Raw genomic sequence first — 15,225 nt, 5'->3', positions numbered from 1 at the left:
AAAATTAAACTCTGATTAAAAAAAAAAAAAAAAACACACACATAGGTATAGGTACTTAAATATAGATACAAACGCGTTTTGTAGATACTTACCTACCTACGAGTAGAAAGGTACAAGGTACCTACTATATGTACGTACAGACCAGACCCTACAGTTAATTTTTCATACCCAAGTGACTCAAGTGAGAATTTTTTTAAACAATAATTATTATAATCCAAACTAATAATAATGATAAGTAATAATTTAATTGTAGTTGGCCAACTAATTAAACATCAAACTTAAAACAAACACGAACAGAAAAACAATCCAACAACTTTGCAGATATTGTTCTAAGATATACATAAAATAACGTTCATAGTAGGTATACCTACTTACCTACCTTATTTTGTAGTACCTACCAACTTTTTATGCATAATGAGCAATAAAATTCATAATATACCAAAAATCAAAAGGCGTATCCATAATAAAGATAAATGAACATGGTAAATAGGTAATGTGTATCGGGAAGATTTAACTAAAATTGTCCGTGGTTGAGTACACACCTGGTAAGCGGGAGGGCGCGTTCATATCTCAGTTGAGACATTAAATTTTATTCACAATTTTTTACTATACCTACCTGTTTGATCACTAGTAGTAGAATAGAATATACCTTGTTTATACTGCCAGAATGAGACTGAAAAGTCCCTTTACTCCCGCAGTCTAAACAAGGTGTTACTCGTATATATTTCATAGGTAGAGTTTACAAATAAGTATGTATATAAAACCTTGCTTGACTTAAAAAAAAAAGTAGTAGTGGGTAAGTGATGGAAAATGACTAGCTGTAACCTTCTACTTTAAGTCTAATTTTACCTACCTTGTCTGCCTGAACTTCCTCAAGAGCTTGTCACGAAAAGATACCTAGGTGCCTATAGCATTATAAAAATCATAAATACTGTTTTTTGGAAGGCACCTCTACTTACTTCAAATCAATTTGAAATTCGAATTGATATTTTGTGAATTTGGCAGCAGTGTCTTCCGTTCTTCCTTATAAAATCAAGCGCAAATGATGACAATTGTTCTGAAAGTTTCGAGCTATTAGGCCACAATATTTACGAGAATAGTAAACTTTGTTAATGGGAAGATTATGGTCATGTCTTCCGCGATGGAATAATTACGATGACTTTGTGTTAAGGAATGGTTTATTATTTTTTTCTTGAAACAATTACGGAGGTAAATTAAGATCAGTAGTTCATCATGACCGTTCAAGCTTCCTATGGGACAATGGGACATCCTAGTAAAGAGGGCGTTGGGAAGATCCTGGTAAAAGTTAGCGACATCAATGACTTGTCAATATTTCACTTTGGGAAAAACACTTTCAAACTGTCAGCTTTCACTTAAGAATTATGTTTTGGTAATGCGACTGAAAATTGGCCAGCCTCGAAGATGTGATCTAAAAGTTCAAAGCACTGAATAAATAGAAATACAGAGGCCCTTTATCTCAACAGTATAGGCTCCTAACTTACTACTGCTTTGGTCAAATTCTCAAACAATGTTGAGGATATTATCAAAAGATTCAAAGTTCGCATTCAAAACACCTACCTCGTCCTGTAAGCTCCAAGTTGTGAGTTCTAGGATCCAAATCACTCGATCCAATCTCTGCTGTTCCCATAATAATAAATTTATTCTCCCAAGAATTACTTAAGCTCATCACCTTAGCCTACAGTTACACTATTGAAACCGTGGCACCTTGCGAAACACATAGGATGAGTGTCCATGTCTATTACTGGAAATACCACTTGTATTTATTTGATTAAATTTGAGATTCTAAAACAAAAAAATGTTGGCTATTAAGGTTTGAAGTAGCCTATGAGCACTAGTCTCTCGACACTAGAGAATATCAAGGTGTTGAAATAAAGTCATCACATTATTTTTGATTACTTTTGTACCCAATACAGATCTTGAAATACAAACTTAATACCTCTATGTTTGTACTGTACCTATTACAAGAATCTATTTTGTTATGAGCCCTAAAATACTGAGCTCATGTATTAGGTACCTATGTTTTTGTGCAATAAAAACAAATAAAAATGATAACTTCTGTAGGTACATATAAGATTGAATTTGATCGCCAAATACATAGAAGAGAATAATATTGTAATTCGTAACTCAGTATAAAGGTGGCAAACGATTGGTATAAAAGCGGATCTGAATTATCGAGTTTTTGTTAATCAAAAAATATTTAGAGAGCGTTAACTAAATTGTGCGTGAGTCAAATCAGCATAATCTGGCTTCAATAATAAGGATAATACCTACCTACCTGATGGTCTCATTAGATTAGTAGATATTTAAAGAACAAACGGAAAACAAACTAGTTTGTTTACTAAAAATAGGAGGAGCGGGGGCGGTGTTGCAATTCTCGATAGTTTTTCACCAAATTCGAACGGTCATTTTGGCGGTTTCGGCAACATTGTATTCCAACTATTAAAATAATTTAAATGACCGAGGTGAAAATCCATAATGATATCGTTAATATATGCGCGGGATTATGACCATTGTATTATCTGGGTTTAGGGTTAAGAGAGAAATAAATTATTTTCTTCGTTTTCAACGCTTCGCTTCTCAAACATAATAAAACTTCTGACATGAAAACACTTGGTCGCATCCTTCGGCCTTAGCATAAACGGACGGTCGTGCGTCAGGCCAACAAGTTCCGGTCTGGCGCACGCAGTATTGGTACGCCAAAGCAACAAATTCTCAGCCTCAAAGTTTGTTTAGGTTTTTGAAAGTGAAAACACAAAATTTGAAAAGTATAACTGGACAGGCCCTCAAACTAAAGAATATTGAAATAATATTGAGTAACATTACAAGACACAGTCTCAATCTAACAACTTTTTCACAACTTCCCTCTAAAAATTTGGGGGAAAGAAAAAAAAAAAAAAAAAAAAAAAGGGTTTTCCCTAAAAAAAAAAAAAAAAAAAAAAAAAAAAAAAATGTCATTAAATTAATTATGGTGTTAAATCCGAATGGCTGATGAACAAGGATTAAAATTAGCTCCTTAATTTCCCTCACGCACAAAAAAGAACACCAATTTTTTCTCATGTTTATTGACGTTTACAAAACGACCACCATAATCCTATTCAGTATTAGATGATAGTTCATGAAATAATTAACATTGTATAGCCGTGAAATATGGTACAGCTCAAGATGTATGGCAGCATCATAGGTACTATACATATCTACTAACTACTTTACCAACTAACTGTGTACCAGTATAAAAATAATCTGTACACAAAGTAAATATAAAATTTATAATTTCCATGCAGGTAACAATTTTGTAACCCCTTGTTAGGTACGTTAGAACACTAGTTTATAGGTACATCTACATTTTCTAAGTTCATCAGAATATTAGCGGTCATTTATCATGACTATAAGGTTGTACTTAGCAGTTACGTTTAGATATCTACTTGCATTCTTCTGTGCTTGATCTCAAACTTCATCAGCATATTGTGTATTGATGCATCTCTGAGCCTTTTTATTTCACATCGTCTCGCCTGTAAAAAAAGGTAAAATTCAAGAAAATATGTCCAGAAATAGCTCTGACATTTACTTACAATGTTAATGTCAAAGTAGTGCCTATGAATCAAACTTGATAACAAAAAACCAGTTTACAAATAAATACTAACACAGACTAAACGAATTTTCAACACAATCAAATTTTTACGATTGCAATTTGAACAAGTGATCTTTAAATTTCATCTTGCAATAGAATTTAAGAGTGTCATAAGTACATGAGCTCCCATCACATACATTTTATCAGTGCTCGATAATAGTTATAATAATAGTGCTTATTTATACTGCTCGCATACTCTCTCTCTCTCTCTCTCTCTCTCTCTCTCTCTCTCTCTCTCTCTCTCTCTCTCTCTCTCTCAATTTGCGTTTTAAAGTTGCTAGATTTTTTTTTGTCCAGCGTTTCTTGGGGTGCCCCTGTCGGTTGTGGGATTCGGACCCATAATTCTTTAAGTTTAAATGAGAGGAGATCACGGATGCTTGAGGAATGGACTGTAGGGTGTGTACTGTGTATAGCTGTGTAATTTAACCCCATTGTTTTGAGGTAAACAGAATTGTGACAATTATAAGAAAACAGAGATTGGTGTTATCTTCGAAACCTCAAAATATAATATCTTGAAATTTGTTCAATTACGTTTCTCTAGTCAAACAGAGCACCGAATTTTGTGTCTAATGGTGCACTTCCGTGAGGTCGAAAGTTCAAGCTTTGGTCTAGGAGGTGAATTTAGTGGTCAACATTTACGTGTGATTGCATCAAAGTTTAAATTACTTTGAGTGCTCTTCTAACGTCCTGCTTTGGAACTGACCACTGGTCATTTACCGAAAGCTCTTAAAAACCTTTTAATAAAAATATGCTAGGAAAGTGGGTAATAAAATTTGAGAAACTAATATTTTTGGTGGTGAAAATTTGAAACTTATCTCGGTACAAGCGTACAGGACTCTGAATGATGAGATTTAGAGAAACAGGTAATTACTTCATTAGGTAGGTAGGCAGGCACCTATAATCTACCAATTCGTAATTTATATGAAAATGGATTAAAAAAGAAAAGTACCTACTAGGTAAGTAATTTTACAACGTGAACCTACTTATAACAAAGGGGGCATAGGGACTTTTCCATCCTACTCGGGCAGGATAAAAAGTTCTATTCTATTCAAATTATCTATTAGATACCTACAATGGTCATGTAATATTAAACAAAATCCCCTATAATATTACATCATAACTGCAAAATGTGAATCGCAAAGCGCCAAGTTACCTCTGGAACAGGACCCAAGTGTCCACTAGGATCTTTAATTTATATCAAGTAGGTGTTATCAATGATATAATACTGATGTAGGTATACTTGTTATTCGCCCTATTGACACCAAACAAATTTCAACCAAGTTTTTATACAGGAAATGTTCACAAGGATGAGACTATAAACCTGAAGAAGAGACAACAAGTAACATTTGCATTTTATTTCAATACGAAAGGTCAGTCTGAAATGTTAGCGCCAACACAAACAGAGTTAATAACCCGGAGGTGAAGTTTTCGAATCTCGGTTGGGCAGAAAATTTTCTGACCAAACTTTTCCGTCCGCGGCTAGGTAGGTATGGGTGTTTGTGTCTTGATGCAAAAGGAGTTCCGAGGTGAAAAATATTAAAAATAAAATAATAATAAATAGGAATGTAGGTATACATAGGTACCTATCTAATTACTCCTGGTAGGTAGGTAGGTAGGTAGCTAGGGATACCAAGTCTAAATTTTAATTTAAATAAGCATATACCTATCCACTGAGAACAGGGAAAACTCAAGTAATCTTATTTTCATAGATTATGAATTTTTTTTAGATGTACGTATACCTATCTTTCCAGAATCTAGATTGAAAAAAGTAAAAAAAAGAAGGAGGAAAAAATAGGTAGGTACTTTGACTGAGAACATTTTTAAATGATGTAACCTTGACCAAATAATCTTCTTCTTTACGTACAGTGAGTAGGTACTTGAAGAGTAAGGCCTGAGAACAAACCTAGGCTTGGCGAGATACAACAAGTGATTTTGACCGAATGAGCGAAAAGTTTTCTCAAGTTGGGTGATACCTGATACGTACTTACACTACTTACCAATAAAGTTGGGCTAAACGGACTACGTAGCGTACTACGAGAGTCTTGGATTGGTTAAAAAGTCATTTTTTGCTCAACATGCGGTCTACATAAATGTTCCATCGCTACGAAATAAAAAGAAAGAAAAGAAAACCCTACCTTTTTTACTATTTCTATACCGACTTTGAGTAGCTACTTACTCGTATCTAGGTCCTTACTGCTCTTGTCATGTGTCCGACAGTTAGTCATCTGCTAAGATCAATTTTCTGTCCATCCCGAAGCTCTAGCCCATATCCCATAGGTTACTAGGTGAGTGGCTTTGACCACTTGACCGCAGATTCTGTTGATTTAAAATTTGTTTACCATAGACCATAGGGAGTTCTAATGTTGAGACTGTCATTAGGTCAGAAATCTTGGCTGAAAACCACCAAAGTTTGTATTCTTTTGTAGGCTCCAACCCTGAAACTATCTTATAACAGAATTACATACCACCTTCTTCTCTAGTTTATTGAAGAATTGCAGACCATTAACATGAGACTGGTTTATCTTCTTCTTTTTTACTATCACTAAGCCCAGACTCTTTCGTCTACATTTCAGTTAGTTGCTTACTACACCTTGCCTGTGCTCTGTCACGTGGGAACTTCTATTTTGTCGCCGATTTTTATAAACATCGTTTTATCAGTTCGATCGTGGAAAATAAGACAAAACTTTGTGTGCTTTTTTTTTCTAAAAGAAACCAGTGTTTGTGAATTTTATTAGTGTGCCTGTGCAGTTTTCACAGATTTAGTGTTGAAAAATAAGAAAAGGTAATTTTTGATTTTTTTCTCTCGAATTTGCTGTGTCATTTTTTATTGGTTTACATTTTTGTAACCCAATGATTTTTCTTCACAAAGGTCATTAGCAAAAACCATCAAGCATCAACTTGATACCAAAGGCTATAAAGTATTGGAATAAAGGTTTGAATTGTAGAAATAACGTACAGTGTGGTAAGATTATTTTTAAGCTACTTGCAGCATTTTCGTTACGACATAAAGGTCAAAATTGACATTGAATATCAACTCTATTTTGGTCAAGCATGCGTTTAGGAACTTGGTGATGGTCCCAAAGAATAATTCTTGAAAGTTGGCTCCAAAAAGTTTTTTTCCAATAGATCGCTAGCCTTTTGTGCTGTGCTTAATATTGTGCCTTGCCTACCTATTAGGTATGTACTATTAACCACATAACATAAGACTAGGGACATCAACCAAATCTATGTAAGTATTATTTATTCTTTGTACAGTAAAGATACTCGGTAATTATGTACTTACCTGTAGGTATTTATGTTAACTCATTCATCAATACTAAATTTATTATTTGGTCTTCTTGGATAATGTTGGCCAATTTAGATTGTTTGTTCCATAAATTTTAAATACCTATTGTTATAATAATAATATGGCTCTCCGCCAGATCCCAGATCAAGTAAGAATAGTAAGATAAACCCGTTAGCGATAGGTCGCGGGTTCGATTACCGCCTGGGGTGAATTTTATCCTAAACAGATAAGGTTCCTTCTCAGAACGGCTGACTTTTTCCTATCCTATCTTTTGTCTCTCTTCGCTTTCGGTACAATAAGACCTTATTAGCAATCTCTTCAATTTGATAGAGAGAACGATAACTGTTTAGGTCTAATCGTCCCGAAAGCGAAGAGAAAAGGAAAACAGCATAGGAGAAAGCCAGCCGTTCCGAGAACGAACATTATCCGTTAAGGGTTTGAATAAAGTTCGCCCAGGCGGGAATCGAACCCGCGACCTAGCGCTTACAAGGGAGGCGTACTCCTCTCAAAGCTAACTAGGCTGTCTTTTTGTTTACGAAATAAAGTACGTGATTTCCTTTGATTCCTTTGGCGCATCTCTGAAGCTTTTTGTATCTCTGAAGTTTAACTTTAAATTATATTTTAACCATACCTACTAGTATCATTGAACGGGAATACCAAAGTAAAATTAGTTCAAATCAGCCAACTATTGAGTTCTAACCCGAAGACCTAAATTTTATTTCAATCAAGAACATAAACCATCAACCTAGAGAGGGAAAACATCCCGGTCAATCTCAATAGATGAATACTTGAAGAGTTCAATGCAATTTCAATATTATGCGCCATCAAACCAATGAGAGAACCATTTTATACGAAGAGGTCACTAGGCTATGGGTAACACTCATCTTCTTTAGCTATCTATGTACATTGTACTGGTATCTATGTACATTGTACTGGATCGTCGGATCACGAACCTTATTACAAGTTTAAGTAAACATTCAACCATTAGAATATAGGTTGGGATCAGATTCAAATTGGTTTTCCCACAAAATGATTTTTCGCAAAACCTTCCACAAAAAATGGTTAAATGGTTGCTTTGCCTTGGGTACTTTGGTGGTTATACAACGTTTGCCTTGCAAGAGACACGGCACCGCGCGGGTTTGAAAATCCTAAATAGAGTGTGGATTTTTCTTGTTCTTTAAAAGATTGCTCCAGATCTTTTCCTTTCGTCCGTTGAGTTCAGTTAAATTGGCTCAAACTTTCTTCACCATCACCGGATTTTACTTTCGGACAAAAATACAAAATGAATAATTATTATAAATCATTGACTTAATTGACCCGAGCGTAAATTGACTACCTTCAGTGCTTGCTGATAGGTAATACCTTTTTCTCCCAATGTCCTGATCCCTTTTTCTCCCAAGATAAATTTAATTTTATCTGGAAGGCAGTGTGTACAAGTAGGTATGTCTCTAATATTATAAACATGCGTGTACCTAATATGCGTAAGTACGTAATTATTGGTTTGGCTTCATATTTAATTTTACAATTTCATTCAAGAGAAACCAAAGAGATTTCGTTAGAAGGCTGAGTACCCATTGTACACCACGTACGTATTATTAGAGTTAATTTTCAAGCCTCTACTCTTCTTACTTCTTTCACCAAAAACTATTATTGTGTAATACAAACATGTGTTGGAAACACGGTAGCAAATTTCAATTTAATTAAATGTATACGAGTGGCCATTTCAGTGTAGGAAATTTTAAATTGAATCTTAGTGGTCAAGTTATATTCTGTTGTGTTTGGATTTGGATTACACTAATGCAATGATATGAGTGTAGGGTGTAGGATGAACTATGTATGGGTACCTACATAATAGGAGTATGTGCGGTCTAAGAGGTGTTTGATGTTCCCTTTGTAATAGAAGAGTCGTAGGTTCGATTCTCCACGGGACTAGAAAATTTCATTCCTTTGGCACAAGTACGGAGAGATAGGGTAGGTATATTTATTTCGTCCCTGGGCAAGATCGTATTACGGTAGCCCATTTTACTGTTGAAAGCAATTGATTTTTTAATTATTGTTATAACACAGTTCCATTAGGAATGTTGGGATATTCTTCTTTTGTCCAAACTTCACAATAAACGTGCACAAAATTTCGCCAGTATAGGTACCTACTCGGGCCATGGACCCAGGAAATCAGGATATCAGTAAAACATTCCTGCGGTTCCATACGAATCACTGATAACTATTTAGTCGAGATAGATGCTCTTGGCGCTATATTTATTAATCTTGGTCAGCAATTACCCGATTGACTGGAACCAATATGTGTTCACCTTCCTATAGACAGAAAACCAGAGCAAAATAACATTATTAGCCACGTTACATGAAATATGAATATCGTATTTATGAAAACATTACCATCAGATCTAAAGACGCTGAGCGGTGTAGGTGAATAGCGTCCTGCAATCGTGAATACGTACACTAGCGTCCCGGCTTAAAAAGAATATATTTTAGGGTTAGGTAACATGCAAAAGAAGTTTTCGTCATAAATTTACCATCTTCCAAAGCTCTACAAATGACGGAGAAAAAGAGAAGATAAATTGATATCATCAGCTGAATTCGCGAGATAAAAACTACAAACTAGGCTAGGAAGAAAGGTTATGGAGCATTAGATAGTGGGTTTCGCCTTTTTTCAAACGCGGGGCGCAACTCGTGATTTACCCCAAAGAGACCCGTCTGGGACCCTGGGACTCAACTCGTAACCTGCCTCGGAATAAGTACCAAAGTAATACAGATCATCGGTATCTATCGGATACCAGGGTATTCATCATTTAATATGCTTACCTACTTACTCGTAACACACATTATTAGAGGATCATATTATGTTATTAGAGCACACCGTTAATGAGATCGGCAGGTCATCATGCTCCCCTAAGCTGTCAGTAATGAAATGCTCTAAGCAAAGGATACTCGTGCTTACACTCTGGGATTTTGTATCGCGGGTTTACATCGCTTTTTTGCTCGTATATTGGGAGGTTATTATTGGAATATGCGGATGAAAATACAAAAAAATGTGTTTTAACGCGATGAACTTCCGATTTGGAGGTCATTTAGCTTCATAAAATTATAGTAATGGAATTTAGCATGGGGCATTAATTGAGGAAGGACATTTCGGACTGTCATTTTATGCTTAAGACTGATAAAATCCCTTCCTTAAGACAGTTATTATTCCAATAATTTTCAATACCGACACCTACTGGATTAGTACTTTGGTCAAAACTTCTCGGCACTAGAAGGAACTTTTTAGTCTCAAATCCTGGCAATAGATAGCTACCTACCTCCTTCCTAAAATCAAGGGATCTCCTGTCATCCTATTCTATTCGTTTTGAACTTTACGTTTGCAAATTCCCGGACTTAACAAATGAAAATCTCGACTGTTGGAAAAATATAAGTAAAACCATGTTTGTAAAAAAGAACAATATCTTTATAGAACAATAAACTTTGTTTATCACTTTTTTTTTCAAAATCATTTATTGTTACTGCAAGTCACACTCAAGGTAACATCCTAAAACCTATTTAAATAATAGTAAAAAAAACCCACACATATATAATTCAAACGGTAAAAAATAATAATTAAATATAATCTAAGGTAGGTTCAACTAAAAAACTTTCCTTCCCTATTTATTTACTTATTTATATTTTTATCATTCATATTTTTTACTATTCATAAAAAATCTCAACTGACGATTAATTTGTACGTACATACAACAAAATTATGAATAGGTACCAAACCTAACAAACATAATAGACAATTTTTTTACGTATCTTGTTTAGGTAAATACGTATGAGAGGCTTACTTTTACTATGCCGTACGTAATTGAGTATAAAACCAATTTTTTATATCATTGTTGTTTTAATTGATTCATTTACTCTTAAGTGCCTATGAGCCTATGCAAATTAATAATGGGGGAAAATCCACTAGCCAATAGCCATAGTAAGATATCTAGTTGTGTGATATTGTTGTATGTTGGCCTGAATAAGTGGCCAAATGTTAAAGATTCTAGAGATGAAAATTCAGTAGGTAATGTAGGTATTTAAGTTGTTTTGGCCAGTCTAGTTAGTTTGGAGAGTAGCCCGCCTGTCTTGTAAGCGCTAGGTCGCGGGTTCGATTCTCACCTGGGGCGAACTTTATCCTAAACAGATAACGTTTTTTCTCGAAAAGGCTGAGTTTCTCCTATCTCTCCGATTTCGGGACGAGAAGTCCTCATTTGCTAGAGTTAGTTCCCTCTATCAGACCTCTTAAAATAAATAAATAAATAAATAAACTTGATCTTTCAAATATCACATCGCAGCTCCTCGTTTGATGGTAAATTGACAACACTGACCACCAGGGCCTCGTTGCAAAGTTTGAACTTTGACAGTTGAATTCCTTCAGTCCCGACAATCTCCACATAGAACAGTTCATGAGTCATGATTGAATCCTTTACAAATAATGAAATCTTCCCACGATCTTGAATTTTATAGTCCTCAGGATAATGAAGAAAGCATGAAGTAACGAAGAGTCGTAGTCCAATAGAGTTGTGTGCCCAGATAGTGCCTAGTAGGTATAATACCTTACGTCTAGCCAATAGGAACTTACCTACCTATCCTTTGCTATTTGAGCTCGTAAAAAAAGTTATCGTCCCGATTTAACTTTTCGAATAATGAAATTTCTACACAGGAAGAAAAAAATCCTTTAAACCTGAATGACATGGATTCCTTTACAACTTCAGTAAGTACTCGTTGGTTGCATGATGGTTCAAAGTATTTTTCGGTGCATGATATAAAAATTCAGGTGTTACTCCCAAAAATAGTATTTTTCTTATGTTTGTTTGTTTGTTGTTTGCCTTACTTTTCCCAAAAATATTTGAAAATGAAGTAAAAGAAAATGTTCGATGAGAAGTGCAGGGGTCGGTTTCCGGAAAAGACAAACATTATTTGATAAAAGCTATAAGAGTGTCTGTCTAGGTGTCATTTCCTTGTACAAAGAATCCCAACGTTACATAAACAACAATGCTGCTCTCTCGTTAGAAAACTTACCTTGGTCCTAGCTAGAACGTAGGAAGAGTAAGTACAAGATTTAGGTATACGGGTTCAAGCTCATAAATCAAAACACCAATAAATATTTACCATGCATTGTATGAGCTATGACTTATATTAGGTAAAACGTAATGAAATTTATGTGTGAGAAACAAAATCTACATTGTGTTATGTTTGCAAACGTATAACTCCAAAAAGTTCAAAATATCTCCTGTAGGTACTAAAATTTGTTATGTGTATGTTCTGAACTCCCTACTTCAGGGCATTATGCACTTGATAGGTAAGTAGGTACATAGTTATTTACTTATATACCTATCAATAATACCCACCTATAAAACTATAGTACTTAGTTCTATGAACTGTAGACCTCACTCAGGCTCTTTTGCCTATAAGCTATTGAAACTTTAACAGATATCTATACGTAACTTATTAGCCACGAGCTTGGTTCAATAAATAATTAAACCACAAAATGAAGATATTGAATTTTCTTTGATGTCTTTTTTATTAACTTAGCTTAGAACCTTAGACTATGAATTGTTTGTTTATTTACGTACCTAGGTAGGTAAGTGATTTTTTTACCACATTCAATAACTACATTCTTCTTCTTCTCTTTCTACATACCTACAATGACAGGGTAGAGGTTAAATACATTGAGTTGACTCGTAGGTATCAGGTTCGTCCTTACATGTTTGTTTTTCTACCAAATCATTGATCCTGAACTAACGACTGAAATGCACTTACTGACATGCACCGTAATGAAATTTATGAACCGCGTAATACCGCAGAATAATATCCAGTAATACAGACATAATATTTCTTCGTTTAATAAACAACATCGCCTATCAACCAATCAACCATTCTGCAAACTTTTCAGGAGAAAAGGTAAAATGTACGTGTTTTTTTGTTGTTGTTGTTGTTGTTTTTTTTTGCAAGGATTGAATGATTTTTTCCTTTTTTTTAATGGTATCTCAAGCACCAAAATCCCCAACTTCCTGAACTAGGGTGACTGTACCAGTAGTCGATCATTTTTCACGTTTTTAAGTTTCAATTAGCTCTGGTTCTATTGTTGGACACTGTTATATTTTAATTTTGGTGTCAAATTAAAGCTAAGACTTCAAATTATTTATGTATCTTATTTTTTATAGCAATATCTTTTGTTTTTATGCTTTTTTTATAGCTCAAACTCATTTTTCAGAAAAGCACTAGTTCTCGATCAGTGTGTATCTAATTTCGATCAAAAAATGCACTAGTTCTCGATCACCTGTTCTAGTTGTTGATCATGCATTGCACTAGTTGTCGATCATTTGTGATTTCATATAGTTTATTGGGCTATTGCAAGGAAAAGTTATAGTTTAGAATTAAATTTAATCAGAATTCTTATTTTCACCAACATTAACTTTGGGAAAAATTGAATAAATTGATATACCGACCTATTATGCTGCTGGATCAACATGGTTGACAATAAAACAATGACGTTTCTATTCCCGATCAAATTGGCCGACAATAAAATCACTATGTCCGAAATCTTGATCAAAATTATCGAATATAAAAACACCATGTATTAGTAGTCGATCAGACTGATGGTGTATAGAATTACCATGTTTCGATCGAATCAAAGTTCGGTCGAGAATTGAAACCACTGGTTATAATGATGATCAAAAGAGATCGACTTTTGAAAATGTGGAAAAAACCTGTTTTTAATGTTGATCAATAATTAATTACTTAATAAATGATTAAATAATACACTTACCAATGAAAAGTGAAGTTTAAAATGAAGTTCACACCTTATATTTTCACTTTACACACACTTTGAACACTTTACATAGAAAAAAAAAAAAAAAAAAAAAAAAAAAAAAAAAAAATGTAGTGCTATTTTTAGGTTTTTTTTTTCAAACTGTAAATACTCACGTTAAATAATCCATAAAATGTGAAAACCACATAAAAATAAATACCTAATGGTAGTAATGGTCCATAGGTCCTGTTGTTTGTTCAGCGATAATACCTGGAGATAGATTTAGCGATACACAGCCACAGGCGATTCCATATTCTGCACACATCATTTGTCTTCCTTCCCAGTGCAATGGTCAAGTCACCCAATATCCTAATAGTGATCATTGTAATAAATGAACGCACTAATGGCCACTGTCAAAAGACGTGTTTTAATTAGACGAAATACTCGGGGAATTAAATTAATAAAGGAACAGGTAGAACTTTCATGGGGAAAAAATTGTCTATTTATGTAGATAACCTATGTATTAGCGTAGAATCTAAATCACCGTGAATTATTTGTGGTAAAGCTGAGAGCCTCTTCACAATATTATTTTTTGGATATCACAGCATTACTAAGAGCCTCCTTTACTAATTCTATCAAGTAGGTACGAGGTACGTGTACCTATGTAAGTGTATAAATTTTCTTTTTACTCTGGTAATGACTCCACAATAACTGATCGCTATTAACAGAAAGAGAGCCGAAAATCCGGTAAGGCCGCAAAATTGACTTGAATATTAGTTCCTGACTAAACCAAGATGAGAAGTTTCCCTTCTAACAAAACTTACAACGAGAATATTAAACATGGCATTTGGCATCTCCACTAATACAACACCAATGTAGGTACATATTCGTATTCTCACAGGCAATGTAGGGAATAACACCAATGTTTCTTGCCATCAAAATTAAATATTACCATCACAAAGTATGGTTTTATGTTTTCCCATAGATGGTCTGCCTAATTGACATTGACTGGAAATATTTATTCATCCTGCCCATCAAATTGCTGCCGAAAATAATTCCTTGTAATGTCCTCCAAGTTCCAAGTTCAATGAATCCTTATGGAGTCTTACACGAAATCCTCACTAAAATATTATTGTATTTTATAATGAAGAAAAATTTGAATTTGGCGCCTTTTTTTACAGTAGTATCAAAACAACACGAATATTCAAAAAATGTCCAGTAGGCTACTACTATTATTGTGGTCAAATTCTCAAATTATATTGAGGATAAAATTCCATACCTCGGCTGCGATTGAACCCACGCCCCCCTGTTTATCAGGCGAGCGCCTTGACCCCTACACCACCGAGGCAGGTAAATAATACTGCCAATTATTTTGTAGGTACCTCAATCGCCAAGTACCTACCTAATTCTTCTACCCTATTCGTTGAAACAAGAGATGACCATCTCAACCTCAGGATCCAAAGTCCACTGCACTACTCAAGTTGGTTTTCTGCAACAAATAAG

General features: G+C 34.6%; 1 protein-coding gene across 1 annotated transcript in view; it reads left to right on the top strand.

The window, feature by feature from the left end:
* Window positions 1-6,244: 6,244 nt before the first annotated feature.
* The window catches only part of LOC103509779 (mucin-5AC), a 67,777-nt gene continuing 58,796 nt past the window's right edge, over window positions 6,245-15,225 (top strand). Inside the window, exon 1 of the mRNA XM_008474411.3 lies at window positions 6,245-6,431. The gene's annotated coding sequence lies outside the window, so the exon portion shown is untranslated. The remainder of the gene's footprint in view (window positions 6,432-15,225) is intronic.

The sequence above is a fragment of the Diaphorina citri genome, unplaced genomic scaffold (assembly GCF_000475195.1).
Source record: "Diaphorina citri unplaced genomic scaffold, Diaci psyllid genome assembly version 1.1 scaffold529, whole genome shotgun sequence".
NCBI classification, from domain to species: Eukaryota; Metazoa; Arthropoda; class Insecta; order Hemiptera; family Psyllidae; genus Diaphorina; species Diaphorina citri.
The sequence above is the reverse complement of the archived record's forward strand: the minus strand, read 5'-3'. Positions and strand labels throughout refer to the sequence as shown.